This window comes from Pungitius pungitius, unplaced genomic scaffold (genome assembly GCF_949316345.1).
Source record: "Pungitius pungitius unplaced genomic scaffold, fPunPun2.1 scaffold_28, whole genome shotgun sequence".
Classification (NCBI taxonomy): Eukaryota; Metazoa; Chordata; class Actinopteri; order Perciformes; family Gasterosteidae; genus Pungitius; species Pungitius pungitius.
In genome coordinates this window covers 261,082-285,839 of record NW_026909895.1, presented here as the reverse complement: position 1 = coordinate 285,839, position 24,758 = coordinate 261,082, and the positions used below count along the sequence as shown (strand labels likewise).

General features: G+C 43.9%; 52 non-coding genes across 52 annotated transcripts; all 52 read right to left on the bottom strand.

The window, feature by feature from the left end:
- Nucleotides 1–86: 86 nt before the first annotated feature.
- LOC134122353 (5S ribosomal RNA) lies at nucleotides 87–205 on the bottom strand. The gene has a single exon (XR_009953893.1). It is a non-coding gene; the product is annotated as a 5S ribosomal RNA (ribosomal RNA).
- Nucleotides 206–549: 344 nt separating this feature from the next.
- Nucleotides 550–668, bottom strand: LOC134122598 (5S ribosomal RNA). Its single transcript, XR_009954122.1, has one exon. It is a non-coding gene; the product is annotated as a 5S ribosomal RNA (ribosomal RNA).
- Nucleotides 669–1,007: 339 nt separating this feature from the next.
- On the bottom strand, nucleotides 1,008–1,126 carry LOC134122597 (5S ribosomal RNA). The gene has a single exon (XR_009954121.1). It is a non-coding gene; the product is annotated as a 5S ribosomal RNA (ribosomal RNA).
- Nucleotides 1,127–1,470: 344 nt separating this feature from the next.
- On the bottom strand, nucleotides 1,471–1,589 carry LOC134122595 (5S ribosomal RNA). Its single transcript, XR_009954119.1, has one exon. It is a non-coding gene; the product is annotated as a 5S ribosomal RNA (ribosomal RNA).
- A 339-nt stretch (nucleotides 1,590–1,928) lies between these two features.
- LOC134122594 (5S ribosomal RNA) lies at nucleotides 1,929–2,047 on the bottom strand. Its single transcript, XR_009954118.1, has one exon. It is a non-coding gene; the product is annotated as a 5S ribosomal RNA (ribosomal RNA).
- Nucleotides 2,048–2,443: 396 nt separating this feature from the next.
- On the bottom strand, nucleotides 2,444–2,562 carry LOC134122006 (5S ribosomal RNA). The gene has a single exon (XR_009953547.1). It is a non-coding gene; the product is annotated as a 5S ribosomal RNA (ribosomal RNA).
- A 396-nt stretch (nucleotides 2,563–2,958) lies between these two features.
- On the bottom strand, nucleotides 2,959–3,077 carry LOC134121562 (5S ribosomal RNA). The gene has a single exon (XR_009953103.1). It is a non-coding gene; the product is annotated as a 5S ribosomal RNA (ribosomal RNA).
- A 398-nt stretch (nucleotides 3,078–3,475) lies between these two features.
- Nucleotides 3,476–3,594, bottom strand: LOC134122593 (5S ribosomal RNA). Its single transcript, XR_009954117.1, has one exon. It is a non-coding gene; the product is annotated as a 5S ribosomal RNA (ribosomal RNA).
- A 339-nt stretch (nucleotides 3,595–3,933) lies between these two features.
- LOC134121685 (5S ribosomal RNA) lies at nucleotides 3,934–4,052 on the bottom strand. Its single transcript, XR_009953226.1, has one exon. It is a non-coding gene; the product is annotated as a 5S ribosomal RNA (ribosomal RNA).
- A 344-nt stretch (nucleotides 4,053–4,396) lies between these two features.
- On the bottom strand, nucleotides 4,397–4,515 carry LOC134122592 (5S ribosomal RNA). The gene has a single exon (XR_009954116.1). It is a non-coding gene; the product is annotated as a 5S ribosomal RNA (ribosomal RNA).
- Nucleotides 4,516–4,854: 339 nt separating this feature from the next.
- LOC134122591 (5S ribosomal RNA) lies at nucleotides 4,855–4,973 on the bottom strand. The gene has a single exon (XR_009954115.1). It is a non-coding gene; the product is annotated as a 5S ribosomal RNA (ribosomal RNA).
- A 344-nt stretch (nucleotides 4,974–5,317) lies between these two features.
- LOC134122590 (5S ribosomal RNA) lies at nucleotides 5,318–5,436 on the bottom strand. Its single transcript, XR_009954114.1, has one exon. It is a non-coding gene; the product is annotated as a 5S ribosomal RNA (ribosomal RNA).
- Nucleotides 5,437–5,775: 339 nt separating this feature from the next.
- On the bottom strand, nucleotides 5,776–5,894 carry LOC134122589 (5S ribosomal RNA). Its single transcript, XR_009954113.1, has one exon. It is a non-coding gene; the product is annotated as a 5S ribosomal RNA (ribosomal RNA).
- Nucleotides 5,895–6,238: 344 nt separating this feature from the next.
- LOC134122588 (5S ribosomal RNA) lies at nucleotides 6,239–6,357 on the bottom strand. Its single transcript, XR_009954112.1, has one exon. It is a non-coding gene; the product is annotated as a 5S ribosomal RNA (ribosomal RNA).
- Nucleotides 6,358–6,696: 339 nt separating this feature from the next.
- LOC134122587 (5S ribosomal RNA) lies at nucleotides 6,697–6,815 on the bottom strand. The gene has a single exon (XR_009954111.1). It is a non-coding gene; the product is annotated as a 5S ribosomal RNA (ribosomal RNA).
- A 344-nt stretch (nucleotides 6,816–7,159) lies between these two features.
- LOC134122586 (5S ribosomal RNA) lies at nucleotides 7,160–7,278 on the bottom strand. Its single transcript, XR_009954110.1, has one exon. It is a non-coding gene; the product is annotated as a 5S ribosomal RNA (ribosomal RNA).
- Nucleotides 7,279–7,618: 340 nt separating this feature from the next.
- LOC134122583 (5S ribosomal RNA) lies at nucleotides 7,619–7,737 on the bottom strand. Its single transcript, XR_009954108.1, has one exon. It is a non-coding gene; the product is annotated as a 5S ribosomal RNA (ribosomal RNA).
- A 344-nt stretch (nucleotides 7,738–8,081) lies between these two features.
- Nucleotides 8,082–8,200, bottom strand: LOC134122582 (5S ribosomal RNA). The gene has a single exon (XR_009954107.1). It is a non-coding gene; the product is annotated as a 5S ribosomal RNA (ribosomal RNA).
- A 339-nt stretch (nucleotides 8,201–8,539) lies between these two features.
- LOC134122581 (5S ribosomal RNA) lies at nucleotides 8,540–8,658 on the bottom strand. Its single transcript, XR_009954106.1, has one exon. It is a non-coding gene; the product is annotated as a 5S ribosomal RNA (ribosomal RNA).
- Nucleotides 8,659–9,054: 396 nt separating this feature from the next.
- Nucleotides 9,055–9,173, bottom strand: LOC134122005 (5S ribosomal RNA). The gene has a single exon (XR_009953546.1). It is a non-coding gene; the product is annotated as a 5S ribosomal RNA (ribosomal RNA).
- A 396-nt stretch (nucleotides 9,174–9,569) lies between these two features.
- LOC134121561 (5S ribosomal RNA) lies at nucleotides 9,570–9,688 on the bottom strand. Its single transcript, XR_009953102.1, has one exon. It is a non-coding gene; the product is annotated as a 5S ribosomal RNA (ribosomal RNA).
- A 339-nt stretch (nucleotides 9,689–10,027) lies between these two features.
- LOC134122352 (5S ribosomal RNA) lies at nucleotides 10,028–10,146 on the bottom strand. Its single transcript, XR_009953892.1, has one exon. It is a non-coding gene; the product is annotated as a 5S ribosomal RNA (ribosomal RNA).
- A 344-nt stretch (nucleotides 10,147–10,490) lies between these two features.
- LOC134122580 (5S ribosomal RNA) lies at nucleotides 10,491–10,609 on the bottom strand. The gene has a single exon (XR_009954105.1). It is a non-coding gene; the product is annotated as a 5S ribosomal RNA (ribosomal RNA).
- A 339-nt stretch (nucleotides 10,610–10,948) lies between these two features.
- Nucleotides 10,949–11,067, bottom strand: LOC134122579 (5S ribosomal RNA). Its single transcript, XR_009954104.1, has one exon. It is a non-coding gene; the product is annotated as a 5S ribosomal RNA (ribosomal RNA).
- Nucleotides 11,068–11,411: 344 nt separating this feature from the next.
- Nucleotides 11,412–11,530, bottom strand: LOC134122578 (5S ribosomal RNA). Its single transcript, XR_009954103.1, has one exon. It is a non-coding gene; the product is annotated as a 5S ribosomal RNA (ribosomal RNA).
- Nucleotides 11,531–11,869: 339 nt separating this feature from the next.
- Nucleotides 11,870–11,988, bottom strand: LOC134122577 (5S ribosomal RNA). Its single transcript, XR_009954102.1, has one exon. It is a non-coding gene; the product is annotated as a 5S ribosomal RNA (ribosomal RNA).
- A 396-nt stretch (nucleotides 11,989–12,384) lies between these two features.
- Nucleotides 12,385–12,503, bottom strand: LOC134122004 (5S ribosomal RNA). Its single transcript, XR_009953545.1, has one exon. It is a non-coding gene; the product is annotated as a 5S ribosomal RNA (ribosomal RNA).
- A 345-nt stretch (nucleotides 12,504–12,848) lies between these two features.
- On the bottom strand, nucleotides 12,849–12,967 carry LOC134122576 (5S ribosomal RNA). The gene has a single exon (XR_009954101.1). It is a non-coding gene; the product is annotated as a 5S ribosomal RNA (ribosomal RNA).
- A 339-nt stretch (nucleotides 12,968–13,306) lies between these two features.
- On the bottom strand, nucleotides 13,307–13,425 carry LOC134122575 (5S ribosomal RNA). Its single transcript, XR_009954100.1, has one exon. It is a non-coding gene; the product is annotated as a 5S ribosomal RNA (ribosomal RNA).
- A 344-nt stretch (nucleotides 13,426–13,769) lies between these two features.
- On the bottom strand, nucleotides 13,770–13,888 carry LOC134122574 (5S ribosomal RNA). The gene has a single exon (XR_009954099.1). It is a non-coding gene; the product is annotated as a 5S ribosomal RNA (ribosomal RNA).
- Nucleotides 13,889–14,227: 339 nt separating this feature from the next.
- LOC134122572 (5S ribosomal RNA) lies at nucleotides 14,228–14,346 on the bottom strand. Its single transcript, XR_009954097.1, has one exon. It is a non-coding gene; the product is annotated as a 5S ribosomal RNA (ribosomal RNA).
- Nucleotides 14,347–14,740: 394 nt separating this feature from the next.
- Nucleotides 14,741–14,859, bottom strand: LOC134122571 (5S ribosomal RNA). Its single transcript, XR_009954096.1, has one exon. It is a non-coding gene; the product is annotated as a 5S ribosomal RNA (ribosomal RNA).
- A 344-nt stretch (nucleotides 14,860–15,203) lies between these two features.
- On the bottom strand, nucleotides 15,204–15,322 carry LOC134122570 (5S ribosomal RNA). Its single transcript, XR_009954095.1, has one exon. It is a non-coding gene; the product is annotated as a 5S ribosomal RNA (ribosomal RNA).
- Nucleotides 15,323–15,661: 339 nt separating this feature from the next.
- LOC134122569 (5S ribosomal RNA) lies at nucleotides 15,662–15,780 on the bottom strand. Its single transcript, XR_009954094.1, has one exon. It is a non-coding gene; the product is annotated as a 5S ribosomal RNA (ribosomal RNA).
- A 396-nt stretch (nucleotides 15,781–16,176) lies between these two features.
- On the bottom strand, nucleotides 16,177–16,295 carry LOC134122003 (5S ribosomal RNA). The gene has a single exon (XR_009953544.1). It is a non-coding gene; the product is annotated as a 5S ribosomal RNA (ribosomal RNA).
- Nucleotides 16,296–16,690: 395 nt separating this feature from the next.
- LOC134122568 (5S ribosomal RNA) lies at nucleotides 16,691–16,809 on the bottom strand. The gene has a single exon (XR_009954093.1). It is a non-coding gene; the product is annotated as a 5S ribosomal RNA (ribosomal RNA).
- Nucleotides 16,810–17,207: 398 nt separating this feature from the next.
- Nucleotides 17,208–17,326, bottom strand: LOC134122155 (5S ribosomal RNA). Its single transcript, XR_009953696.1, has one exon. It is a non-coding gene; the product is annotated as a 5S ribosomal RNA (ribosomal RNA).
- Nucleotides 17,327–17,670: 344 nt separating this feature from the next.
- Nucleotides 17,671–17,789, bottom strand: LOC134122567 (5S ribosomal RNA). The gene has a single exon (XR_009954092.1). It is a non-coding gene; the product is annotated as a 5S ribosomal RNA (ribosomal RNA).
- A 339-nt stretch (nucleotides 17,790–18,128) lies between these two features.
- On the bottom strand, nucleotides 18,129–18,247 carry LOC134122566 (5S ribosomal RNA). Its single transcript, XR_009954091.1, has one exon. It is a non-coding gene; the product is annotated as a 5S ribosomal RNA (ribosomal RNA).
- Nucleotides 18,248–18,591: 344 nt separating this feature from the next.
- Nucleotides 18,592–18,710, bottom strand: LOC134122565 (5S ribosomal RNA). The gene has a single exon (XR_009954090.1). It is a non-coding gene; the product is annotated as a 5S ribosomal RNA (ribosomal RNA).
- A 339-nt stretch (nucleotides 18,711–19,049) lies between these two features.
- On the bottom strand, nucleotides 19,050–19,168 carry LOC134122564 (5S ribosomal RNA). The gene has a single exon (XR_009954089.1). It is a non-coding gene; the product is annotated as a 5S ribosomal RNA (ribosomal RNA).
- A 394-nt stretch (nucleotides 19,169–19,562) lies between these two features.
- Nucleotides 19,563–19,681, bottom strand: LOC134122563 (5S ribosomal RNA). Its single transcript, XR_009954088.1, has one exon. It is a non-coding gene; the product is annotated as a 5S ribosomal RNA (ribosomal RNA).
- A 344-nt stretch (nucleotides 19,682–20,025) lies between these two features.
- Nucleotides 20,026–20,144, bottom strand: LOC134122561 (5S ribosomal RNA). Its single transcript, XR_009954086.1, has one exon. It is a non-coding gene; the product is annotated as a 5S ribosomal RNA (ribosomal RNA).
- Nucleotides 20,145–20,483: 339 nt separating this feature from the next.
- Nucleotides 20,484–20,602, bottom strand: LOC134122560 (5S ribosomal RNA). Its single transcript, XR_009954085.1, has one exon. It is a non-coding gene; the product is annotated as a 5S ribosomal RNA (ribosomal RNA).
- Nucleotides 20,603–20,998: 396 nt separating this feature from the next.
- On the bottom strand, nucleotides 20,999–21,117 carry LOC134122001 (5S ribosomal RNA). The gene has a single exon (XR_009953542.1). It is a non-coding gene; the product is annotated as a 5S ribosomal RNA (ribosomal RNA).
- A 394-nt stretch (nucleotides 21,118–21,511) lies between these two features.
- Nucleotides 21,512–21,630, bottom strand: LOC134122559 (5S ribosomal RNA). The gene has a single exon (XR_009954084.1). It is a non-coding gene; the product is annotated as a 5S ribosomal RNA (ribosomal RNA).
- Nucleotides 21,631–22,028: 398 nt separating this feature from the next.
- On the bottom strand, nucleotides 22,029–22,147 carry LOC134122154 (5S ribosomal RNA). Its single transcript, XR_009953695.1, has one exon. It is a non-coding gene; the product is annotated as a 5S ribosomal RNA (ribosomal RNA).
- A 344-nt stretch (nucleotides 22,148–22,491) lies between these two features.
- LOC134122558 (5S ribosomal RNA) lies at nucleotides 22,492–22,610 on the bottom strand. The gene has a single exon (XR_009954083.1). It is a non-coding gene; the product is annotated as a 5S ribosomal RNA (ribosomal RNA).
- Nucleotides 22,611–22,949: 339 nt separating this feature from the next.
- Nucleotides 22,950–23,068, bottom strand: LOC134122557 (5S ribosomal RNA). Its single transcript, XR_009954082.1, has one exon. It is a non-coding gene; the product is annotated as a 5S ribosomal RNA (ribosomal RNA).
- A 344-nt stretch (nucleotides 23,069–23,412) lies between these two features.
- LOC134122556 (5S ribosomal RNA) lies at nucleotides 23,413–23,531 on the bottom strand. The gene has a single exon (XR_009954081.1). It is a non-coding gene; the product is annotated as a 5S ribosomal RNA (ribosomal RNA).
- A 339-nt stretch (nucleotides 23,532–23,870) lies between these two features.
- Nucleotides 23,871–23,989, bottom strand: LOC134122555 (5S ribosomal RNA). The gene has a single exon (XR_009954080.1). It is a non-coding gene; the product is annotated as a 5S ribosomal RNA (ribosomal RNA).
- A 344-nt stretch (nucleotides 23,990–24,333) lies between these two features.
- Nucleotides 24,334–24,452, bottom strand: LOC134122554 (5S ribosomal RNA). The gene has a single exon (XR_009954079.1). It is a non-coding gene; the product is annotated as a 5S ribosomal RNA (ribosomal RNA).
- Between the last annotated feature and the right edge of the window lie 306 nt (nucleotides 24,453–24,758).

The following is a 24,758-nucleotide window of genomic DNA, read 5'->3' as shown; positions in this document are numbered from 1 at the left end:
ATATTGTCTAATTTCCTTTCATATCCAACGTTAAAACAGGTGTACAATCTGCGGCGCTCGGCGGCTTTCGGAGAGAGAAGTGAAAAAGCTTACGGCACCTGGGATTCCCAGGCGGTCTTCCATCCAGGTACTAACCAGGCCCTGCTCTGCTTAGCTTCCGAGATCAGACGAGATTGGGCGGAACCAGAGAGGTATGGACGTAAGCTGCTTTTCATCTTTTTCCTAATCCTTTAAAACGTGTCAAAGATAATCAGAAGTTTCTTTTTCTAAAATTGAAGCAGTTCTTAGCATTGGCAAGAGAGGTTCCTAAAGCCTGAAGGTAACTTTACTTTTCTTCACTGGCAATTCTAACATGTTGGGTTAGCACCTGTATTTCAACGGCTAAATTACAAACAACAGTATGCCAATGGTAAATGTTGACCAACACTAATTTAGCAATCATGAAACGGAATCATTTTGGATAATATTGTCTAATTTCCTTTCATATCCAACGTTAAAACAGGTGTACAATCTGCGGCGCCCGGCGGCTTTCGGAGAGAGAAGTGAAAAAGCTTACGGCACCTGGGATTCCCAGGCGGTCTTCCATCCAGGTACTAACCAGGCCCTGCTCTGCTTAGCTTCCGAGATCAGACGAGATCGGGCGGAACCAGAGAGGTATGGCCGTAAGCTGCTTTTTATCTTTTTCCTAATCCTTTATAATGCGTCAATGAATTATGACACGCCTGCCGTTGGCATCTTTGTGTGGGTTAAATAAGGGTATGCAAAGAAGGCTGTGACATCCCATGCCGAAAATTGGATGGACTAGAGAACACCCGCCCAGGAGTCCCAGCCAATCGGTGAATGGCCATTGCAGTCCCCGCCACCTCAAATGGCCTGACGATGGTATGGACGTAAGCCACCTTTCATCTTCTTCCTATTGCATCTCTTCTACAATGTGAATTTTTTTTTACAATTGTGTAGGTGTACAATCTACGGCGCTGGGCGGCTTTCAGAGAGAGAAGTTAAAAAGCTTACGGCACCTGGGATTCCCAGGCGGTCTTCCATCCAGGTACTAACCAGGCCCTGCTCTGCTTAGCTTCCGAGATCAGACGAGATCGGGCGGAACCAGAGAGGTATGGCCGTAAGCTGCTTTTCATCTTTTTCCTAATCCTTTAAAACGTGTCAAAGATAATCAGAAGTTTCTTTTTCTAAAATTGAAGCAGTTCTTAGCATTGGCAAGAGAGGTTCCTAAAGCCTGAAGGTAACTTTACTTTTCTTCACTGGCAATTCTAACATGTTGGGTTAGCACCTGTATTTCAACGGCTAAATTACAAACAACAGTATGCCAATGGTAAATGTTGACCAACACTAATTTAGCAATCATGAAACGGAATCATTTTGGATAATATTGTCTAATTTCCTTTCATATCCAACGTTAAAACAGGTGTACAATCTGCGGCGCTCGGCGGCTTTCGGAGAGAGAAGTGAAAAAGCTTACGGCACCTGGGATTCCCAGGCGGTCTTCCATCCAGGTACTAACCAGGCCCTGCTCTGCTTAGCTTCCGAGATCAGACGAGATCGGGCGGAACCAGAGAGGTATGGCCGTAAGCTGCTTTTTATCTTTTTCCTAATCCTTTATAATGCGTCAATGAATTATGACACGCCTGCCGTTGGCATCTTTGTGTGGGTTAAATAAGGGTATGCAAAGAAGGCTGTGACATCCCATGCCGAAAATTGGATGGACTAGAGAAGACCCGCCCAGGAGTCCCAGCCAATCGGTGAATGGCCATTGCAGTCCCCGCCACCTCAAATGGCCTGACGATGGTATGGACGTAAGCCACCTTTCATCTTCTTCCTATTGCATCTCTTCTACAATGTGAATTTTTTTTTACAATTGTGTAGGTGTACAATCTACGGCGCTGGGCGGCTTTCAGAGAGAGAAGTTAAAAAGCTTACGGCACCTGGGATTCCCAGGCGGTCTTCCATCCAGGTACTAACCAGGCCCTGCTCTGCTTAGCTTCCGAGATCAGACGAGATCGGGCGGAACCAGAGAGGTATGGCCGTAAGCTGCTTTTCATCTTTTTCCTAATCCTTTAAAACGTGTCAAAGATAATCAGAAGTTTCTTTTTCTAAAATTGAAGCAGTTCTTAGCATTGGCAAGAGAGGTTTCTAAAACCTGAAGGTAACTTTACTTTTCTTCACTGGCAATTCTAACATGTTGGGTTAGCACCTGTATTTCAACGGCTAAATTACAAACAAAAGTATGCCAATTGTTAAATGTTGATCAACACTAATTTAGCAACCATGAAACGGAATCATTTTGGATAATATTGTCTAATTGCCTTTCATATCCAACGTTAAAACAACACTAAACATGCATCTCTTCAACAATGTGATATACTTTTTGTAATTTGTAGGTGTACAATCTGCGGCGCTCGGCGGCTTTCGGTGAGAGAAGTGAAAAAGCTTACGGCACCTGGGATTCCCAGGCGGTCTTCCATCCAGGTACTAACCAGGCCCCGCTCTGCTTAGCTTCCGAGATCAGACGAGATCGGGCGGAACCAGAGAGGTATGGCTGTAAGCTGCTTTTTATCTTTTTCCTAATCCTTTAAAACGTGTCAAAGATAATCAGAAGTTTCTTTTTCTAAAATTGAAGCAGTTCTTAGCATTGGCAAGAGAGGTTCCTAAAACCTGAAGGGAACTTTACTTTTCTTCACTGGTAAATCTAACATGTTTGGTTAGCACCTGTATTTCAACGGCTAAATTACAAACAATAGTATGCCAATCGTAAAATGTTGATCAACACTAATTTAGCAATCATGAAACGGAATCATTTTGGATAATATTGTCTAATTTCCTTTCATATCCAACGTTAAAACAACACTAAACATGCATCTCTTCAACAATGTGATATACTTTTTGTAATTTGTAGGTGTACAATCTGCGGCGCTCGGCGGCTTTCGGTGAGAGAAGTGAAAAAGCTTACGGCACCTGGGATTCCCAGGCGGTCTTCCATCCAGGTACTAACCAGGCCCTGCTCTGCTTAGCATCCGAGATCAGACGAGATCGGGCGGAACCAGAGAGGTATGGCCGTAAGCTGCTTTTAATCTTTTTCCTAATCCTTTATAATGCGTCAAAGATAATCAGAAGAGTTTCTTTTTCTAAAATTGAAGCAGTTCTTAGGATTGGCAAGAGAGGTTTCTAAAACCTGAAGGTAACTTTACTTTTCTTCACTGGCAATTCTAACATGTTGGGTTAGCACCTGTATTTCAACGGCTAAATTACAAACAAAAGTATGCCAATTGTTAAATGTTGATCAACACTAATTTAGCAACCATGAAACGGAATCATTTTGGATAATATTGTCTAATTGCCTTTCATATCCAACGTTAAAACAACACTAAACATGCATCTCTTCAACAATGTGATATACTTTTTGTAATTTGTAGGTGTACAATCTGCGGCGCTCGGCGGCTTTCGGTGAGAGAAGGTAAAAAGCTTACGGCACCTGGGATTCCCAGGCGGTCTTCCATCCAGGTACTAACCAGGCCCTGCTCTGCTTAGCTTCCGAGATCAGACGAGATCGGGCGGAACCAGAGAGGTATGGCCGTAAGCTGCTTTTTATCTTTTTCCTAATCCTTTATAATGCGTCAATGAATTATGACACGCCTGCCGTTGGCATCTTTGTGTGGGTTAAATAAGGGTATGCAAAGAAGGCTGTGACATCCCATGCCGAAAATTGGATGGACTAGAGAAGACCCGCCCAGGAGTCCCAGCCAATCGGTGAATGGCCATTGCAGTCCCCGCCACCTCAAATGGCCTGACGATGGTATGGACGTAAGCCACCTTTCATCTTCTTCCTATTGCATCTCTTCTACAATGTGAATTTTTTTTTACAATTGTGTAGGTGTACAATCTACGGCGCTGGGCGGCTTTCAGAGAGAGAAGTTAAAAAGCTTACGGCACCTGGGATTCCCAGGCGGTCTTCCATCCAGGTACTAACCAGGCCCTGCTCTGCTTAGCTTCCGAGATCAGACGAGATCGGGCGGAACCAGAGAGGTATGGACGTAAGCTGCTTTTCATCTTTTTCCTAATCCTTTAAAACGTGTCAAAGATAATCAGAAGTTTCTTTTTCTAAAATTGAAGCAGTTCTTAGCATTGGCAAGAGAGGTTCCTAAAGCCTGAAGGTAACTTTACTTTTCTTCACTGGCAATTCTAACATGTTGGGTTAGCACCTGTATTTCAACGGCTAAATTACAAACAACAGTATGCCAATGGTAAATGTTGACCAACACTAATTTAGCAATCATGAAACGGAATCATTTTGGATAATATTGTCTAATTTCCTTTCATATCCAACGTTAAAACAGGTGTACAATCTGCGGCGCTCGGCGGCTTTCGGAGAGAGAAGTGAAAAAGCTTACGGCACCTGGGATTCCCAGGCGGTCTTCCATCCAGGTACTAACCAGGCCCTGCTCTGCTTAGCTTCCGAGATCAGACGAGATCGGGCGGAACCAGAGAGGTATGGCCGTAAGCTGCTTTTTATCTTTTTCCTAATCCTTTATAATGCGTCAATGAATTATGACACGCCTGCCGTTGGCATCTTTGTGTGGGTTAAATAAGGGTATGCAAAGAAGGCTGTGACATCCCATGCCGAAAATTGGATGGACTAGAGAAGACCCGCCCAGGAGTCCCAGCCAATCGGTGAATGGCCATTGCAGTCCCCGCCACCTCAAATGGCCTGACGATGGTATGGACGTAAGCCACCTTTCATCTTCTTCCTATTGCATCTCTTCTACAATGTGAATTTTTTTTTACAATTGTGTAGGTGTACAATCTACGGCGCTGGGCGGCTTTCAGAGAGAGAAGTTAAAAAGCTTACGGCACCTGGGATTCCCAGGCGGTCTTCCATCCAGGTACTAACCAGGCCCTGCTCTGCTTAGCTTCCGAGATCAGACGAGATCGGGCGGAACCAGAGAGGTATGGCCGTAAGCTGCTTTTCATCTTTTTCCTAATCCTTTAAAACGTGTCAAAGATAATCAGAAGTTTCTTTTTCTAAAATTGAAGCAGTTCTTAGCATTGGCAAGAGAGGTTCCTAAAGCCTGAAGGTAACTTTACTTTTCTTCACTGGCAATTCTAACATGTTGGGTTAGCACCTGTATTTCAACGGCTAAATTACAAACAACAGTATGCCAATGGTAAATGTTGACCAACACTAATTTAGCAATCATGAAACGGAATCATTTTGGATAATATTGTCTAATTTCCTTTCATATCCAACGTTAAAACAGGTGTACAATCTGCGGCGCTCGGCGGCTTTCGGAGAGAGAAGTGAAAAAGCTTACGGCACCTGGGATTCCCAGGCGGTCTTCCATCCAGGTACTAACCAGGCCCTGCTCTGCTTAGCTTCCGAGATCAGACGAGATCGGGCGGAACCAGAGAGGTATGGCCGTAAGCTGCTTTTTATCTTTTTCCTAATCCTTTATAATGCGTCAATGAATTATGACACGCCTGCCGTTGGCATCTTTGTGTGGGTTAAATAAGGGTATGCAAAGAAGGCTGTGACATCCCATGCCGAAAATTGGATGGACTAGAGAAGACCCGCCCAGGAGTCCCAGCCAATCGGTGAATGGCCATTGCAGTCCCCGCCACCTCAAATGGCCTGACGATGGTATGGACGTAAGCCACCTTTCATCTTCTTCCTATTGCATCTCTTCTACAATGTGAATTTTTTTTTACAATTGTGTAGGTGTACAATCTACGGCGCTGGGCGGCTTTCAGAGAGAGAAGTTAAAAAGCTTACGGCACCTGGGATTCCCAGGCGGTCTTCCATCCAGGTACTAACCAGGCCCTGCTCTGCTTAGCTTCCGAGATCAGACGAGATCGGGCGGAACCAGAGAGGTATGGCCGTAAGCTGCTTTTCATCTTTTTCCTAATCCTTTAAAACGTGTCAAAGATAATCAGAAGTTTCTTTTTCTAAAATTGAAGCAGTTCTTAGCATTGGCAAGAGAGGTTCCTAAAGCCTGAAGGTAACTTTACTTTTCTTCACTGGCAATTCTAACATGTTGGGTTAGCACCTGTATTTCAACGGCTAAATTACAAACAACAGTATGCCAATGGTAAATGTTGACCAACACTAATTTAGCAATCATGAAACGGAATCATTTTGGATAATATTGTCTAATTTCCTTTCATATCCAACGTTAAAACAGGTGTACAATCTGCGACGCTCGGCGGCTTTCGGAGAGAGAAGTGAAAAAGCTTACGGCACCTGGGATTCCCAGGCGGTCTTCCATCCAGGTACTAACCAGGCCCTGCTCTGCTTAGCTTCCGAGATCAGACGAGATCGGGCGGAACCAGAGAGGTATGGCCGTAAGCTGCTTTTTATCTTTTTCCTAATCCTTTATAATGCGTCAATGAATTATGACACGCCAGCCGTTGGCATCTTTGTGTGGGTTAAATAAGGGTATGCAAAGAAGGCTGTGACATCCCAAGCCGAAAATTGGATGGACTAGAGAAGACCCGCCCAGGAGTCCCAGCCAATCGGTGAATGGCCATTGCAGTCCCCGCCACCTCAAATGGCCTGACGATGGTATGGACGTAAGCCACCTTTCATCTTCTTCCTATTGCATCTCTTCTACAATGTGAATTTTTTTTTACAATTGTGTAGGTGTACAATCTACGGCGCTGGGCGGCTTTCAGAGAGAGAAGTTAAAAAGCTTACGGCACCTGGGATTCCCAGGCGGTCTTCCATCCAGGTACTAACCAGGCCCTGCTCTGCTTAGCTTCCGAGATCAGACGAGATCGGGCGGAACCAGAGAGGTATGGCCGTAAGCTGCTTTTCATCTTTTTCCTAATCCTTTAAAACGTGTCAAAGATAATCAGAAGTTTCTTTTTCTAAAATTGAAGCAGTTCTTAGCATTGGCAAGAGAGGTTCCTAAAGCCTGAAGGTAACTTTACTTTTCTTCACTGGCAATTCTAACATGTTGGGTTAGCACCTGTATTTCAACGGCTAAATTACAAACAACAGTATGCCAATGGTAAATGTTGACCAACACTAATTTAGCAATCATGAAACGGAATCATTTTGGATAATATTGTCTAATTTCCTTTCATATCCAACGTTAAAACAGGTGTACAATCTGCGGCGCTCGGCGGCTTTCGGAGAGAGAAGTGAAAAAGCTTACGGCACCTGGGATTCCCAGGCGGTCTTCCATCCAGGTACTAACCAGGCCCTGCTCTGCTTAGCTTCCGAGATCAGACGAGATCGGGCGGAACCAGAGAGGTATGGCCGTAAGCTGCTTTTTATTTTTTTCCTAATCCTTTATAATGCGTCAATGAATTATGACACGCCTGCCGTTGGCATCTTTGTGTGGGTTAAATAAGGGTATGCAAAGAAGGCTGTGACATCCCATGCCGAAAATTGGATGGACTAGAGAAGACCCGCCCAGGAGTCCCAGCCAATCGGTGAATGGCCATTGCAGTCCCCGCCACCTCAAATGGCCTGACGATGGTATGGACGTAAGCCACCTTTCATCTTCTTCCTATTGCATCTCTTCTACAATGTGAATTTTTTTTTTACAATTGTGTAGGTGTACAATCTACGGCGCTGGGCGGCTTTCAGAGAGAGAAGTTAAAAAGCTTACGGCACCTGGGATTCCCAGGCGGTCTTCCATCCAGGTACTAACCAGGCCCTGCTCTGCTTAGCTTCCGAGATCAGACGAGATCGGGCGGAACCAGAGAGGTATGGCCGTAAGCTGCTTTTCATCTTTTTCCTAATCCTTTAAAACGTGTCAAAGATAATCAGAAGTTTCTTTTTCTAAAATTGAAGCAGTTCTTAGCATTGGCAAGAGAGGTTCCTAAAGCCTGAAGGTAACTTTACTTTTCTTCACTGGCAATTCTAACATGTTGGGTTAGCACCTGTATTTCAACGGCTAAATTACAAACAACAGTATGCCAATGGTAAATGTTGACCAACACTAATTTAGCAATCATGAAACGGAATCATTTTGGATAATATTGTCTAATTTCCTTTCATATCCAACGTTAAAACAGGTGTACAATCTGCGGCGCTCGGCGGCTTTCGGAGAGAGAAGTGAAAAAGCTTACGGCACCTGGGATTCCCAGGCGGTCTTCCATCCAGGTACTAACCAGGCCCTGCTCTGCTTAGCTTCCGAGATCAGACGAGATCGGGCGGAACCAGAGAGGTATGGCCGTAAGCTGCTTTTTATCTTTTTCCTAATCCTTTATAATGCGTCAATGAATTATGACACGCCTGCCGTTGGCATCTTTGTGTGGGTTAAATAAGGGTATGCAAAGAAGGCTGTGACATCCCATGCCGAAAATTGGATGGACTAGAGAAGACCCGCCCAGGAGTCCCAGCCAATCGGTGAATGGCCATTGCAGTCCCCGCCACCTCAAATGGCCTGACGATGGTATGGACGTAAGCCACCTTTCATCTTCTTCCTATTGCATCTCTTCTACAATGTGAATTTTTTTTTACAATTGTGTAGGTGTACAATCTACGGCGCTGGGCGGCTTTCAGAGAGAGAAGTTAAAAAGCTTACGGCACCTGGGATTCCCAGGCGGTCTTCCATCCAGGTACTAACCAGGCCCTGCTCTGCTTAGCTTCCGAGATCAGACGAGATCGGGCGGAACCAGAGAGGTATGGCCGTAAGCTGCTTTTCATCTTTTTCCTAATCCTTTAAAACGTGTCAAAGATAATCAGAAGTTTCTTTTTCTAAAATTGAAGCAGTTCTTAGCATTGGCAAGAGAGGTTTCTAAAACCTGAAGGTAACTTTACTTTTCTTCACTGGCAATTCTAACATGTTGGGTTAGCACCTGTATTTCAACGGCTAAATTACAAACAAAAGTATGCCAATTGTTAAATGTTGATCAACACTAATTTAGCAACCATGAAACGGAATCATTTTGGATAATATTGTCTAATTGCCTTTCATATCCAACGTTAAAACAACACTAAACATGCATCTCTTCAACAATGTGATATACTTTTTGTAATTTGTAGGTGTACAATCTGCGGCGCTCGGCGGCTTTCGGTGAGAGAAGTGAAAAAGCTTACGGCACCTGGGATTCCCAGGCGGTCTTCCATCCAGGTACTAACCAGGCCCCGCTCTGCTTAGCTTCCGAGATCAGACGAGATCGGGCGGAACCAGAGAGGTATGGCTGTAAGCTGCTTTTTATCTTTTTCCTAATCCTTTAAAACGTGTCAAAGATAATCAGAAGTTTCTTTTTCTAAAATTGAAGCAGTTCTTAGCATTGGCAAGAGAGGTTCCTAAAACCTGAAGGGAACTTTACTTTTCTTCACTGGTAAATCTAACATGTTTGGTTAGCACCTGTATTTCAACGGCTAAATTACAAACAATAGTATGCCAATCGTAAAATGTTGATCAACACTAATTTAGCAATCATGAAACGGAATCATTTTGGATAATATTGTCTAATTTCCTTTCATATCCAACGTTAAAACAACACTAAACATGCATCTCTTCAACAATGTGATATACTTTTTGTAATTTGTAGGTGTACAATCTGCGGCGCTCGGCGGCTTTCGGTGAGAGAAGTGAAAAAGCTTACGGCACCTGGGATTCCCAGGCGGTCTTCCATCCAGGTACTAACCAGGCCCTGCTCTGCTTAGCATCCGAGATCAGACGAGATCGGGCGGAACCAGAGAGGTATGGCCGTAAGCTGCTTTTTATCTTTTTCCTAATCCTTTATAATGCGTCAAAAAATTATGTCACGCCTGCCGTTGGCATCTTTGTGTGGGTTAAATAAGGGTATGCAAAGAAGGCTGTGACATCCTATGGCGAAAATTGGATGGACTAGAGAAGACCCGCCCAGGAGTCCCAGCCAATCGGTGAATGGCCATTGCAGTCCCCGCCACCTCAAATGGCCTGACGATGGTATGGACGTAAGCCACCTTTCATCTTCTTCCTATTGCATCTCTTCTACAATGTGAATTTTTTTTTACAATTGTGTAGGTGTACAATCTACGGCGCTGGGCGGCTTTCAGAGAGAGAAGTGAAAAAGCTTACGGCACCTGGGATTCCCAGGCGGTCTTCCATCCAGGTACTAACCAGGCCCTGCTCTGCTTAGCTTCCGAGATCAGACGAGATTGGGCGGAACCAGAGAGGTATGGACGTAAGCTGCTTTTCATCTTTTTCCTAATCCTTTAAAACGTGTCAAAGATAATCAGAAGTTTCTTTTTCTAAAATTGAAGCAGTTCTTAGCATTGGCAAGAGAGGTTCCTAAAGCCTGAAGGTAACTTTACTTTTCTTCACTGGCAATTCTAACATGTTGGGTTAGCACCTGTATTTCAACGGCTAAATTACAAACAACAGTATGCCAATGGTAAATGTTGACCAACACTAATTTAGCAATCATGAAACGGAATCATTTTGGATAATATTGTCTAATTTCCTTTCATATCCAACGTTAAAACAGGTGTACAATCTGCGGCGCTCGGCGGCTTTCGGAGAGAGAAGTGAAAAAGCTTACGGCACCTGGGATTCCCAGGCGGTCTTCCATCCAGGTACTAACCAGGCCCTGCTCTGCTTAGCTTCCGAGATCAGACGAGATCGGGCGGAACCAGAGAGGTATGGCCGTAAGCTGCTTTTTATCTTTTTCCTAATCCTTTATAATGCGTCAATGAATTATGACACGCCTGCCGTTGGCATCTTTGTGTGGGTTAAATAAGGGTATGCAAAGAAGGCTGTGACATCCCATGCCGAAAATTGGATGGACTAGAGAACACCCGCCCAGGAGTCCCAGCCAATCGGTGAATGGCCATTGCAGTCCCCGCCACCTCAAATGGCCTGACGATGGTATGGACGTAAGCCACCTTTCATCTTCTTCCTATTGCATCTCTTCTACAATGTGAATTTTTTTTTACAATTGTGTAGGTGTACAATCTACGGCGCTGGGCGGCTTTCAGAGAGAGAAGTTAAAAAGCTTACGGCACCTGGGATTCCCAGGCGGTCTTCCATCCAGGTACTAACCAGGCCCTGCTCTGCTTAGCTTCCGAGATCAGACGAGATCGGGCGGAACCAGAGAGGTATGGCCGTAAGCTGCTTTTCATCTTTTTCCTAATCCTTTAAAACGTGTCAAAGATAATCAGAAGTTTCTTTTTCTAAAATTGAAGCAGTTCTTAGCATTGGCAAGAGAGGTTCCTAAAGCCTGAAGGTAACTTTACTTTTCTTCACTGGCAATTCTAACATGTTGGGTTAGCACCTGTATTTCAACGGCTAAATTACAAACAACAGTATGCCAATGGTAAATGTTGACCAACACTAATTTAGCAATCATGAAACGGAATCATTTTGGATAATATTGTCTAATTTCCTTTCATATCCAACGTTAAAACAGGTGTACAATCTGCGGCGCTCGGCGGCTTTCGGAGAGAGAAGTGAAAAAGCTTACGGCACCTGGGATTCCCAGGCGGTCTTCCATCCAGGTACTAACCAGGCCCTGCTCTGCTTAGCTTCCGAGATCAGACGAGATCGGGCGGAACCAGAGAGGTATGGCCGTAAGCTGCTTTTTATCTTTTTCCTAATCCTTTATAATGCGTCAATGAATTATGACACGCCTGCCGTTGGCATCTTTGTGTGGGTTAAATAAGGGTATGCAAAGAAGGCTGTGACATCCCATGCCGAAAATTGGATGGACTAGAGAACACCCGCCCAGGAGTCCCAGCCAATCGGTGAATGGCCATTGCAGTCCCCGCCACCTCAAATGGCCTGACGATGGTATGGACGTAAGCCACCTTTCATCTTCTTCCTATTGCATCTCTTCTACAATGTGAATTTTTTTTTACAATTGTGTAGGTGTACAATCTACGGCGCTGGGCGGCTTTCAGAGAGAGAAGTTAAAAAGCTTACGGCACCTGGGATTCCCAGGCGGTCTTCCATCCAGGTACTAACCAGGCCCTGCTCTGCTTAGCTTCCGAGATCAGACGAGATCGGGCGGAACCAGAGAGGTATGGCCGTAAGCTGCTTTTCATCTTTTTCCTAATCCTTTAAAACGTGTCAAAGATAATCAGAAGTTTCTTTTTCTAAAATTGAAGCAGTTCTTAGCATTGGCAAGAGAGGTTTCTAAAACCTGAAGGTAACTTTACTTTTCTTCACTGGCAATTCTAACATGTTGGGTTAGCACCTGTATTTCAACGGCTAAATTACAAACAAAAGTATGCCAATTGTTAAATGTTGATCAACACTAATTTAGCAACCATGAAACGGAATCATTTTGGATAATATTGTCTAATTGCCTTTCATATCCAACGTTAAAACAACACTAAACATGCATCTCTTCAACAATGTGATATACTTTTTGTAATTTGTAGGTGTACAATCTGCGGCGCTCGGCGGCTTTCGGTGAGAGAAGTGAAAAAGCTTACGGCACCTGGGATTCCCAGGCGGTCTTCCATCCAGGTACTAACCAGGCCCCGCTCTGCTTAGCTTCCGAGATCAGACGAGATCGGGCGGAACCAGAGAGGTATGGCTGTAAGCTGCTTTTTATCTTTTTCCTAATCCTTTAAAACGTGTCAAAGATAATCAGAAGTTTCTTTTTCTAAAATTGAAGCAGTTCTTAGCATTGGCAAGAGAGGTTCCTAAAACCTGAAGGTAACTTTACTTTTCTTCACTGGTAAATCTAACATGTTTGGTTAGCACCTGTATTTCAACGGCTAAATTACAAACAATAGTATGCCAATCGTAAAATGTTGATCAACACCAATTTAGCAATCATGAAACGGAATCATTTTGGATAATATTGTCTAATTTCCTTTCATATCCAACGTTAAAACAGGTGTACAATCTGCGGCGCTCGGCGGCTTTCGGAGAGAGAAGTGAAAAAGCTTACGGCACCTGGGATTCCCAGGCGGTCTTCCATCCAGGTACTAACCAGGCCCTGCTCTGCTTAGCTTCCGAGATCAGACGAGATCGGGCGGAACCAGAGAGGTATGGCCGTAAGCTGCTTTTTATCTTTTTCCTAATCCTTTATAATGCGTCAATGAATTATGACACGCCTGCCGTTGGCATCTTTGTGTGGGTTAAATAAGGGTATGCAAAGAAGGCTGTGACATCCCATGCCGAAAATTGGATGGACTAGAGAAGACCCGCCCAGGAGTCCCAGCCAATCGGTGAATGGCCATTGCAGTCCCCGCCACCTCAAATGGCCTGACGATGGTATGGACGTAAGCCACCTTTCATCTTCTTCCTATTGCATCTCTTCTACAATGTGAATTTTTTTTTACAATTGTGTAGGTGTACAATCTACGGCGCTGGGCGGCTTTCAGAGAGAGAAGTTAAAAAGCTTACGGCACCTGGGATTCCCAGGCGGTCTTCCATCCAGGTACTAACCAGGCCCTGCTCTGCTTAGCTTCCGAGATCAGACGAGATCGGGCGGAACCAGAGAGGTATGGCCGTAAGCTGCTTTTCATCTTTTTCCTAATCCTTTAAAACGTGTCAAAGATAATCAGAAGTTTCTTTTTCTAAAATTGAAGCAGTTCTTAGCATTGGCAAGAGAGGTTCCTAAAGCCTGAAGGTAACTTTACTTTTCTTCACTGGCAATTCTAACATGTTGGGTTAGCACCTGTATTTCAACGGCTAAATTACAATAAACAGTATGCCAATGGTAAATGTTGACCAACACTAATTTAGCAATCATGAAACGGAATCATTTTGGATAATATTGTCTAATTTCCTTTCATATCCAACGTTAAAACAGGTGTACAATCTGCGGCGCTCGGCGGCTTTCGGAGAGAGAAGTGAAAAAGCTTACGGCACCTGGGATTCCCAGGCGGTCTTCCATCCAGGTACTAACCAGGCCCTGCTCTGCTTAGCTTCCGAGATCAGACGAGATCGGGCGGAACCAGAGAGGTATGGCCGTAAGCTGCTTTTTATCTTTTTCCTAATCCTTTATAATGCGTCAATGAATTATGACACGCCTGCCGTTGGCATCTTTGTGTGGGTTAAATAAGGGTATGCAAAGAAGGCTGTGACATCCCATGCCGAAAATTGGATGGACTAGAGAAGACCCGCCCAGGAGTCCCAGCCAATCGGTGAATGGCCATTGCAGTCCCCGCCACCTCAAATGGCCTGACGATGGTATGGACGTAAGCCACCTTTCATCTTCTTCCTATTGCATCTCTTCTACAATGTGAATTTTTTTTTACAATTGTGTAGGTGTACAATCTACGGCGCTGGGCGGCTTTCAGAGAGAGAAGTTAAAAAGCTTACGGCACCTGGGATTCCCAGGCGGTCTTCCATCCAGGTACTAACCAGGCCCTGCTCTGCTTAGCTTCCGAGATCAGACGAGATCGGGCGGAACCAGAGAGGTATGGCCGTAAGCTGCTTTTCATCTTTTTCCTAATCCTTTAAAACGTGTCAAAGATAATCAGAAGTTTCTTTTTCTAAAATTGAAGCAGTTCTTAGCATTGGCAAGAGAGGTTTCTAAAACCTGAAGGTAACTTTACTTTTCTTCACTGGCAATTCTAACATGTTGGGTTAGCACCTGTATTTCAACGGCTAAATTACAAACAAAAGTATGCCAATTGTTAAATGTTGATCAACACTAATTTAGCAACCATGAAACGGAATCATTTTGGATAATATTGTCTAATTGCCTTTCATATCCAACGTTAAAACAACACTAAACATGCATCTCTTCAACAATGTGATATACTTTTTGTAATTTGTAGGTGTACAATCTGCGGCGCTCTGCAGCTTTCAGAGAGAAGTGAAAAAGCTTACGGCACCTGGGATTCCCAGGCGGTCTTCCATCCAGGTACTAACCAGGCCCTGCTCTGCTTAGCTTCCGAGATCAGACGAGATCGGGCGGAACCAGAGAGGTATGGCCGTAAGCTGCTTTTCATCTTTTTCCTAATCCTTTAAAACGTGTCAAAGATAATCAGAAGTTTCTTTTTCTAAAATTGAAGCAGTTCTTAGCATTGGCAAGAGAGGTTCCTAAAGCCTGAAGGTAACTTTACTTTTCTTCACTGGCAATTCTAACATGTTGGGTTAGCACCTGTATTTCAACGGCTAAATTACAATAAACAGTATGCCAATGGTAAATGTTGACCAACACTAATTTAGCAATCATGAAACGGAATCATTTTGGATAATATTGTCTAATTTCCTTTCATATCCAACGTTAAAACAGGTGTACAATCTGCGGCGCTCGGCGGCTTTCGGAGAGAGAAGTGAAAAAGCTTACGGCACCTGGGATTCCCAGGCGGTCTTCCATCCAGGTACTAACCAGGCCCTGCTCTGCTTAGCTTCCGAGATCAGACGAGATCGGGCGGAACCAGAGAGGTATGGCCGTAAGCTGCTTTTTATCTTTTTCCTAATCCTTTATAATGCGTCAATGAATTATGACACGCCTGCCGTTGGCATCTTTGTGTGGGTTAAATAAGGGTATGCAAAGAAGGCTGTGACATCCCATGCCGAAAATTGGATGGACTAGAGAAGACCCGCCCAGGAGTCCCAGCCAATCGGTGAATGGCCATTGCAGTCCCCGCCACCTCAAATGGCCTGACGATGGTATGGACGTAAGCCACCTTTCATCTTCTTCCTATTGCATCTCTTCTACAATGTGAATTTTTTTTTACAATTGTGTAGGTGTACAATCTACGGCGCTGGGCGGCTTTCAGAGAGAGAAGTTAAAAAGCTTACGGCACCTGGGATTCCCAGGCGGTCTTCCATCCAGGTACTAACCAGGCCCTGCTCTGCTTAGCTTCCGAGATCAGACGAGATCGGGCGGAACCAGAGAGGTATGGCCGTAAGCTGCTTTTCATCTTTTTCCTAATCCTTTAAAACGTGTCAAAGATAATCAGAAGTTTCTTTTTCTAAAATTGAAGCAGTTCTTAGCATTGGCAAGAGAGGTTTCTAAAACCTGAAGGTAACTTTACTTTTCTTCACTGGCAATTCTAACATGTTGGGTTAGCACCTGTATTTCAACGGCTAAATTACAAACAAAAGTATGCCAATTGTTAAATGTTGATCAACACTAATTTAGCAACCATGAAACGGAATCATTTTGGATAATATTGTCTAATTGCCTTTCATATCCAACGTTAAAACAACACTAAACATGCATCTCTTCAACAATGTGATATACTTTTTGTAATTTGTAGGTGTACAATCTGCGGCGCTCGGCGGCTTTCAGAGAGAGAAGTGAAAAAGCTTACGGCACCTGGGATTCCCAGGCGGTCTTCCATCCAGGTACTAACCAGGCCCCGCTCTGCTTAGCTTCCGAGATCAGACGAGATCGGGCGGAACCAGAGAGGTATGGCTGTAAGCTGCTTTTTATCTTTTTCCTAATCCTTCTAAAACGTGTCAAAGATAATCAGAAGTTTCTTTTTCTAAAATTGAAGCAGTTCTTAGCATTGGCAAGAGAGGTTCCTAAAACCTGAAGGTAACTTTACTTTTCTTCACTGGTAAATCTAACATGTTTGGTTAGCACCTGTATTTCAACGGCTAAATTACAAACAATAGTATGCCAATCGTAAAATGTTGATCAACACCAATTTAGCAATCATGAAACGGAATCATTTTGGATAATATTGTCTAATTTCCTTTCATATCCAACGTTAAAACAACACTAAACATGCATCTCTTCAACAATGTGATATACTTTTTGTAATTTGTAGGTGTACAATCTGCGGCGCTCTGCAGCTTTCAGAGAGAAGTGAAAAAGCTTACGGCACCTGGGATTCCCAGGCGGTCTTCCATCCAGGTACTAACCAGGCCCTGCTCTGCTTAGCTTCCGAGATCAGACGAGATCGGGCGGAACCAGAGAGGTATGGCCGTAAGCTGCTTTTTATCTTTTTCCTAATCCTTTATAATGCGTCAAAGATAATCAGAAGAGTTTCTTTTTCTAAAATTGAAGCAGTTCTTAGGATTGGCAAGAGAGGTTTCTAAAGCCTGAAGGTAACTTTACTTTTCTTCACTGGCAATTCTAACATGTTGGGTTAGCACCTGTATTTCAACGGCTAAATTACAAACAAAAGTATGCCAATTGTTAAATGTTGATCAACACTAATTTAGCAACCATGAAACGGAATCATTTTGGATAATATTGTCTAATTGCCTTTCATATCCAACGTTAAAACAACACTAAACATGCATCTCTTCAACAATGTGATATACTTTTTGTAATTTGTAGGTGTACAATCTGCGGCGCTCGGCGGCTTTCGGTGAGAGAAGTGAAAAAGCTTACGGCACCTGGGATTCCCAGGCGGTCTTCCATCCAGGTACTAACCAGGCCCTGCTCTGCTTAGCTTCCGAGAACAGACGAGATCGGGCGGAACCAGAGAGGTATGGACGTAAGCTGCTTTTCATCTTTTTCCTAATCCTTTAAAACGTGTCAAAGATAATCAGAAGTTTCTTTTTCTAAAATTGAAGCAGTTCTTAGCATTGGCAAGAGAGGTTCCTAAAGCCTGAAGGTAACTTTACTTTTCTTCACTGGCAATTCTAACATGTTGGGTTAGCACCTGTATTTCAACGGCTAAATTACAAACAACAGTATGCCAATCGTAAATGTTGACCAACACTAATTTAGCAATCATGAAACGGAATCATTTTGGATAATATTGTCTAATTTCCTTTCATATCCAACGTTAAAACAGGTGTACAATCTGCGGCGCTCGGCGGCTTTCGGAGAGAGAAGTGAAAAAGCTTACGGCACCTGGGATTCCCAGGCGGTCTTCCATCCAGGTACTAACCAGGCCCTGCTCTGCTTAGCTTCCGAGATCAGACGAGATCGGGCGGAACCAGAGAGGTATGGCCGTAAGCTGCTTTTTATCTTTTTCCTAATCCTTTATAATGCGTCAATGAATTATGACACGCCTGCCGTTGGCATCTTTGTGTGGGTTAAATAAGGGTATGCAAAGAAGGCTGTGACATCCCATGCCGAAAATTGGATGGACTAGAGAACACCCGCCCAGGAGTCCCAGCCAATCGGTGAATGGCCATTGCAGTCCCCGCCACCTCAAATGGCCTGACGATGGTATGGACGTAAGCCACCTTTCATCTTCTTCCTATTGCATCTCTTCTACAATGTGAATTTTTTTTTACAATTGTGTAGGTGTACAATCTACGGCGCTGGGCGGCTTTCAGAGAGAGAAGTTAAAAAGCTTACGGCACCTGGGATTCCCAGGCGGTCTTCCATCCAGGTACTAACCAGGCCCTGCTCTGCTTAGCTTCCGAGATCAGACGAGATCGGGCGGAACCAGAGAGGTATGGCCGTAAGCTGCTTTTCATCTTTTTCCTAATCCTTTAAAACGTGTCAAAGATAATCAGAAGTTTCTTTTTCTAAAATTGAAGCAGTTCTTAGCATTGGCAAGAGAGGTTCCTAAAGCCTGAAGGTAACTTTACTTTTCTTCACTGGCAATTCTAACATGTTGGGTTAGCACCTGTATTTCAACGGCTAAATTACAAACAACAGTATGCCAATGGTAAATGTTGACCAACACTAATTTAGCAATCATGAAACGGAATCATTTTGGATAATATTGTCTAATTTCCTTTCATATCCAACGTTAAAACAGGTGTACAATCTGCGGCGCTCGGCGGCTTTCGGAGAGAGAAGTGAAAAAGCTTACGGCACCTGGGATTCCCAGGCGGTCTTCCATCCAGGTACTAACCAGGCCCTGCTCTGCTTAGCTTCCGAGATCAGACGAGATCGGGCGGAACCAGAGAGGTATGGCCGTAAGCTGCTTTTTATCTTTTTCCTAATCCTTTATAATGCGTCAATGAATTATGACACGCCTGCCGTTGGCATCTTTGTGTGGGTTAAATAAGGGTATGCAAAGAAGGCTGTGACATCCCATGCCGAAAATTGGATGGACTAGAGAACACCCGCCCAGGAGTCCCAGCCAATCGGTGAATGGCCATTGCAGTCCCCGCCACCTCAAATGGCCTGACGATGGTATGGACGTAAGCCACCTTTCATCTTCTTCCTATTGCATCTCTTCTACAATGTGAATTTTTTTTTACAATTGTGTAGGTGTACAATCTACGGCGCTGGGCGGCTTTCAGAGAGAGAAGTTAAAAAGCTTACGGCACCTGGGATTCCCAGGCGGTCTTCCATCCAGGTACTAACCAGGCCCTGCTCTGCTTAGCTTCCGAGATCAGACGAGATCGGGCGGAACCAGAGAGGTATGGCCGTAAGCTGCTTTTCATCTTTTTCCTAATCCTTTAAAACGTGTCAAAGATAATCAGAAGTTTCTTTTTCTAAAATTGAAGCAGTTCTTAGCATTGGCAAGAGAGGTTTCTAAAACCTGAAGGTAACTTTACTTTTCTTCACTGGCAATTCTAACATGTTGGGTTAGCACCTGTATTTCAACGGCTAAATTACAAACAAAAGTATGCCAATTGTTAAATGTTGATCAACACTAATTTAGCAACCATGAAACGGAATCATTTTGGATAATATTGTCTAATTGCCTTTCATATCCAACGTTAAAACAACACTAAACATGCATCTCTTCAACAATGTGATATACTTTTTGTAATTTGTAGGTGTACAATCTGCGGCGCTCTGCAGCTTTCAGAGAGAAGTGAAAAAGCTTACGGCACCTGGGATTCCCAGGCGGTCTTCCATCCAGGTACTAACCAGGCCCTGCTCTGCTTAGCTTCCGAGATCAGACGAGATCGGGCGGAACCAGAGAGGTATGGCCGTAAGCTGCTTTTCATCTTTTTCCTAATCCTTTAAAACGTGTCAAAGATAATCAGAAGTTTCTTTTTCTAAAATTGAAGCAGTTCTTAGCATTGGCAAGAGAGGTTCCTAAAGCCTGAAGGTAACTTTACTTTTCTTCACTGGCAATTCTAACATGTTGGGTTAGCACCTGTATTTCAACGGCTAAATTACAATAAACAGTATGCCAATGGTAAATGTTGACCAACACTAATTTAGCAATCATGAAACGGAATCATTTTGGATAATATTGTCTAATTTCCTTTCATATCCAACGTTAAAACAGGTGTACAATCTGCGGCGCTCGGCGGCTTTCGGAGAGAGAAGTGAAAAAGCTTACGGCACCTGGGATTCCCAGGCGGTCTTCCATCCAGGTACTAACCAGGCCCTGCTCTGCTTAGCTTCCGAGATCAGACGAGATCGGGCGGAACCAGAGAGGTATGGCCGTAAGCTGCTTTTTATCTTTTTCCTAATCCTTTATAATGCGTCAATGAATTATGACACGCCTGCCGTTGGCATCTTTGTGTGGGTTAAATAAGGGTATGCAAAGAAGGCTGTGACATCCCATGCCGAAAATTGGATGGACTAGAGAAGACCCGCCCAGGAGTCCCAGCCAATCGGTGAATGGCCATTGCAGTCCCCGCCACCTCAAATGGCCTGACGATGGTATGGACGTAAGCCACCTTTCATCTTCTTCCTATTGCATCTCTTCTACAATGTGAATTTTTTTTTACAATTGTGTAGGTGTACAATCTACGGCGCTGGGCGGCTTTCAGAGAGAGAAGTTAAAAAGCTTACGGCACCTGGGATTCCCAGGCGGTCTTCCATCCAGGTACTAACCAGGCCCTGCTCTGCTTAGCTTCCGAGATCAGACGAGATCGGGCGGAACCAGAGAGGTATGGCCGTAAGCTGCTTTTCATCTTTTTCCTAATCCTTTAAAACGTGTCAAAGATAATCAGAAGTTTCTTTTTCTAAAATTGAAGCAGTTCTTAGCATTGGCAAGAGAGGTTTCTAAAACCTGAAGGTAACTTTACTTTTCTTCACTGGCAATTCTAACATGTTGGGTTAGCACCTGTATTTCAACGGCTAAATTACAAACAAAAGTATGCCAATTGTTAAATGTTGATCAACACTAATTTAGCAACCATGAAACGGAATCATTTTGGATAATATTGTCTAATTGCCTTTCATATCCAACGTTAAAACAACACTAAACATGCATCTCTTCAACAATGTGATATACTTTTTGTAATTTGTAGGTGTACAATCTGCGGCGCTCGGCGGCTTTCAGAGAGAGAAGTGAAAAAGCTTACGGCACCTGGGATTCCCAGGCGGTCTTCCATCCAGGTACTAACCAGGCCCCGCTCTGCTTAGCTTCCGAGATCAGACGAGATCGGGCGGAACCAGAGAGGTATGGCTGTAAGCTGCTTTTTATCTTTTTCCTAATCCTTTAAAACGTGTCAAAGATAATCAGAAGTTTCTTTTTCTAAAATTGAAGCAGTTCTTAGCATTGGCAAGAGAGGTTCCTAAAACCTGAAGGTAACTTTACTTTTCTTCACTGGTAAATCTAACATGTTTGGTTAGCACCTGTATTTCAACGGCTAAATTACAAACAATAGTATGCCAATCGTAAAATGTTGATCAACACCAATTTAGCAATCATGAAACGGAATCATTTTGGATAATATTGTCTAATTTCCTTTCATATCCAACGTTAAAACAACACTAAACATGCATCTCTTCAACAATGTGATATACTTTTTGTAATTTGTAGGTGTACAATCTGCGGCGCTCTGCAGCTTTCAGAGAGAAGTGAAAAAGCTTACGGCACCTGGGATTCCCAGGCGGTCTTCCATCCAGGTACTAACCAGGCCCTGCTCTGCTTAGCTTCCGAGATCAGACGAGATCGGGCGGAACCAGAGAGGTATGGCCGTAAGCTGCTTTTTATCTTTTTCCTAATCCTTTATAATGCGTCAAAGATAATCAGAAGAGTTTCTTTTTCTAAAATTGAAGCAGTTCTTAGGATTGGCAAGAGAGGTTTCTAAAGCCTGAAGGTAACTTTACTTTTCTTCACTGGCAATTCTAACATGTTGGGTTAGCACCTGTATTTCAACGGCTAAATTACAAACAAAAGTATGCCAATTGTTAAATGTTGATCAACACTAATTTAGCAACCATGAAACGGAATCATTTTGGATAATATTGTCTAATTGCCTTTCATATCCAACGTTAAAACAACACTAAACATGCATCTCTTCAACAATGTGATATACTTTTTGTAATTTGTAGGTGTACAATCTGCGGCGCTCGGCGGCTTTCGGTGAGAGAAGTGAAAAAGCTTACGGCACCTGGGATTCCCAGGCGGTCTTCCATCCAGGTACTAACCAGGCCCTGCTCTGCTTAGCTTCCGAGAACAGACGAGATCGGGCGGAACCAGAGAGGTATGGACGTAAGCTGCTTTTCATCTTTTTCCTAATCCTTTAAAACGTGTCAAAGATAATCAGAAGTTTCTTTTTCTAAAATTGAAGCAGTTCTTAGCATTGGCAAGAGAGGTTCCTAAAGCCTGAAGGTAACTTTACTTTTCTTCACTGGCAATTCTAACATGTTGGGTTAGCACCTGTATTTCAACGGCTAAATTACAAACAACAGTATGCCAATCGTAAATGTTGACCAACACTAATTTAGCAATCATGAAACGGAATCATTTTGGATAATATTGTCTAATTTCCTTTCATATCCAACGTTAAAACAGGTGTACAATCTGCGGCGCTCGGCGGCTTTCGGAGAGAGAAGTGAAAAAGCTTACGGCACCTGGGATTCCCAGGCGGTCTTCCATCCAGGTACTAACCAGGCCCTGCTCTGCTTAGCTTCCGAGATCAGACGAGATCGGGCGGAACCAGAGAGGTATGGCCGTAAGCTGCTTTTTATCTTTTTCCTAATCCTTTATAATGCGTCAATGAATTATGACACGCCTGCCGTTGGCATCTTTGTGTGGGTTAAATAAGGGTATGCAAAGAAGGCTGTGACATCCCATGCCGAAAATTGGATGGACTAGAGAACACCCGCCCAGGAGTCCCAGCCAATCGGTGAATGGCCATTGCAGTCCCCGCCACCTCAAATGGCCTGACGATGGTATGGACGTAAGCCACCTTTCATCTTCTTCCTATTGCATCTCTTCTACAATGTGAATTTTTTTTTACAATTGTGTAGGTGTACAATCTACGGCGCTGGGCGGCTTTCAGAGAGAGAAGTTAAAAAGCTTACGGCACCTGGGATTCCCAGGCGGTCTTCCATCCAGGTACTAACCAGGCCCTGCTCTGCTTAGCTTCCGAGATCAGACGAGATCGGGCGGAACCAGAGAGGTATGGCCGTAAGCTGCTTTTCATCTTTTTCCTAATCCTTTAAAACGTGTCAAAGATAATCAGAAGTTTCTTTTTCTAAAATTGAAGCAGTTCTTAGCATTGGCAAGAGAGGTTCCTAAAGCCTGAAGGTAACTTTACTTTTCTTCACTGGCAATTCTAACATGTTGGGTTAGCACCTGTATTTCAACGGCTAAATTACAAACAACAGTATGCCAATGGTAAATGTTGACCAACACTAATTTAGCAATCATGAAACGGAATCATTTTGGATAATATTGTCTAATTTCCTTTCATATCCAACGTTAAAACAGGTGTACAATCTGCGGCGCTCGGCGGCTTTCGGAGAGAGAAGTGAAAAAGCTTACGGCACCTGGGATTCCCAGGCGGTCTTCCATCCAGGTACTAACCAGGCCCTGCTCTGCTTAGCTTCCGAGATCAGACGAGATCGGGCGGAACCAGAGAGGTATGGCCGTAAGCTGCTTTTTATCTTTTTCCTAATCCTTTATAATGCGTCAATGAATTATGACACGCCTGCCGTTGGCATCTTTGTGTGGGTTAAATAAGGGTATGCAAAGAAGGCTGTGACATCCCATGCCGAAAATTGGATGGACTAGAGAAGACCCGCCCAGGAGTCCCAGCCAATCGGTGAATGGCCATTGCAGTCCCCGCCACCTCAAATGGCCTGACGATGGTATGGACGTAAGCCACCTTTCATCTTCTTCCTATTGCATCTCTTCTACAATGTGAATTTTTTTTTACAATTGTGTAGGTGTACAATCTACGGCGCTGGGCGGCTTTCAGAGAGAGAAGTTAAAAAGCTTACGGCACCTGGGATTCCCAGGCGGTCTTCCATCCAGGTACTAACCAGGCCCTGCTCTGCTTAGCTTCCGAGATCAGACGAGATCGGGCGGAACCAGAGAGGTATGGCCGTAAGCTGCTTTTCATCTTTTTCCTAATCCTTTAAAACGTGTCAAAGATAATCAGAAGTTTCTTTTTCTAAAATTGAAGCAGTTCTTAGCATTGGCAAGAGAGGTTCCTAAAGCCTGAAGGTAACTTTACTTTTCTTCACTGGCAATTCTAACATGTTGGGTTAGCACCTGTATTTCAACGGCTAAATTACAATAAACAGTATGCCAATGGTAAATGTTGACCAACACTAATTTAGCAATCATGAAACGGAATCATTTTGGATAATATTGTCTAATTTCCTTTCATATCCAACGTTAAAACAGGTGTACAATCTGCGGCGCTCGGCGGCTTTCGGAGAGAGAAGTGAAAAAGCTTACGGCACCTGGGATTCCCAGGCGGTCTTCCATCCAGGTACTAACCAGGCCCTGCTCTGCTTAGCTTCCGAGATCAGACGAGATCGGGCGGAACCAGAGAGGTATGGCCGTAAGCTGCTTTTTATCTTTTTCCTAATCCTTTATAATGCGTCAATGAATTATGACACGCCTGCCGTTGGCATCTTTGTGTGGGTTAAATAAGGGTATGCAAAGAAGGCTGTGACATCCCATGCCGAAAATTGGATGGACTAGAGAAGACCCGCCCAGGAGTCCCAGCCAATCGGTGAATGGCCATTGCAGTCCCCGCCACCTCAAATGGCCTGACGATGGTATGGACGTAAGCCACCTTTCATCTTCTTCCTATTGCATCTCTTCTACAATGTGAATTTTTTTTTACAATTGTGTAGGTGTACAATCTACG